This window comes from Capsella rubella, unplaced genomic scaffold, assembly GCF_000375325.1.
Source record: "Capsella rubella cultivar Monte Gargano unplaced genomic scaffold, Caprub1_0 scaffold_7, whole genome shotgun sequence".
NCBI classification, from domain to species: domain Eukaryota; kingdom Viridiplantae; phylum Streptophyta; class Magnoliopsida; order Brassicales; family Brassicaceae; genus Capsella; species Capsella rubella.
The window spans coordinates 12,356,506-12,358,598 of NW_006238917.1; positions in this window are offsets into that span (position 1 = coordinate 12,356,506).

Sequence of the window (2,093 nt, forward strand, 5' to 3'; positions counted from 1 at the left end):
TAGGGTATCATTTTATTTTTTCAACGATTCCTTTTTCTTCTTCTTTTTTTTTCTTTCTTTTCTGGTTTTTTTTTTTTATAGCTCTCTTTTTTCTTATTCGGGTATCCATGAGATCCGAAGTATGCACGGGTTTACGCGACATCCCTCATATCACTTCTACCTATAGCCTTTTCCACAGTTTCTTTTAAAGGCTGAAGGGAAGAGAGAAGGAAGGAATCATACTTTGAAGAAGTGCAGTGTCTTGTGCGGCTCGAAGAAGAAGTCTAGTCCAATGTATTCCAACTCCCAAGGTAAGAGACTAAGTCCAATTAAGTCCTGATAAAAGTAGAGACAACGTTAGATCAACTGGATATGCAATGAATAAGGGCTTTCAGGCTTGTTGATACAGCTCATAGTCATTCCAAACTTCGGTTCTGAGATCAAGCATAATCAAGAGTCATAAGAGTGTTAATCCAAATCAGAGAAACCGTTAGACTGAGTTCATAGTTCCCAACAAAAATTTTGACTCAATAAAACAAAAACTTTTTGGACTGACTCGATAAAACTCCAAAAGAATAAACAATGTGAGTAACTACCTCCCCCAGACTTAAACAACACTGTCCCCAGTGTTACCAAGTCTAAGATTGGCGAACAAAAGAAAATAAAATTAAAATAAATGCAAAAGAAATAGAAAAGAAAAACTCACAAGTGGGTTGCCTCCCACTTAGCGCTTGTTTTCAGTCATTAGCTTGACTTTGTCGGGGTTCATGCATCCGGTGGGTCGGGAAGCGGCAGTAAATGCCTCCGAGAATAGTGCCTCATCATCCAAGGTGGTTTATAAGCATTAGGTGTAGGAGATCGACCAAGTACACGAGGAACAGCAGCAGGGCATAGTCTAGGTATGGGTGGGACACTTCTTCTACCTGCAACATCATCAAAAGAACCAACAAGCGCTCTACGATAATCTCGTGGCTTGGTTAACTGCAAAACAGTCTTTGTACCTTTGGAGTTCTTATTGATGATATGAGAAGGTTTGGGTAAAGAAGTTGCGTACCTTTGCTTTTCTCGAGGTCTCTGGAGTATGGGTGGTGAAGCTTTCTGATTCAGAACAGGGCTCAAGCTTGCAGTAGTAAGATCAACCCGAAAACCATCCATTTTTGGCAAGTTCGGACTGTCGTGGCGAGGGGTGTCGATCGACACCATGGTGGTGTCGCTCGACACTGAGCCTGATGCTTGTGTTTCAGCATTTTTTCTGCAATTTGTCTCAGCGATCCTCATCTCTAGCACAAAAACATCATCTTCCAATAACTTAGCAGTAACTAGACCCTCGCTCTGGTCCCTAGCAGTAATATCTTCTGAATACTTTATGACTGCCACGTCATCCATAGCTTCTTCTAGAGAAAATGTCTGGCCATCAATAGTAGGTGCTCTCCTTAACTTGTCCATTTCAAAGTTCATAACCAAATCACCCACATGCAGTCCAATCGTTCCTTTCTGAACATCTATAAGAGCACCAGCGGTAGCCAAGAAAGATCTCCCAAGGATAAGAGGATCCTGAGGTTCTTCGCTATAATTCAAAACCACAAAGTCTGTAGGAAGTATGCATTCACCAATCCTTATTAGAACATCCTCTAAAAGACCTTCGGGAATTCTTTTAGACCTATCCGCTAGGATAAGAGAGATCCTAGTAGGCTTGAAATCTCTCAACCCAAGTCTCACAGCAACAGAGTATGGTATCAAGTTGATACCTGAGCCAAGATCACAAAGAGAGTGAGGAAATCTCTCTGTAAAGATAGAGCAGTCTAGCACGAAACTTCCTGGATCAGGTAACTTCTCTGGAATCTTGCTCTGAATCATGGCACTAACTTTTTCAGAAACAAACACTTTCTTCTTCTTCTTCTTCTTCTCTTTCTTACTCTGCAGGGTCTGTTTCAAGAAGATAGCACCCATGTCTCTAGCCAGCAAAGCTCCTTCCTCAGGGCTCACATCATTTAGGACCATCCTCTTAACACACCGCTTAAGCATAGGTGAATCACGATCTGCATGATCTAAATGAATCTCATTGATCACCTTTTCCATCATTGCCTTGCATCGAGATTCCTCTATCTCCTGTT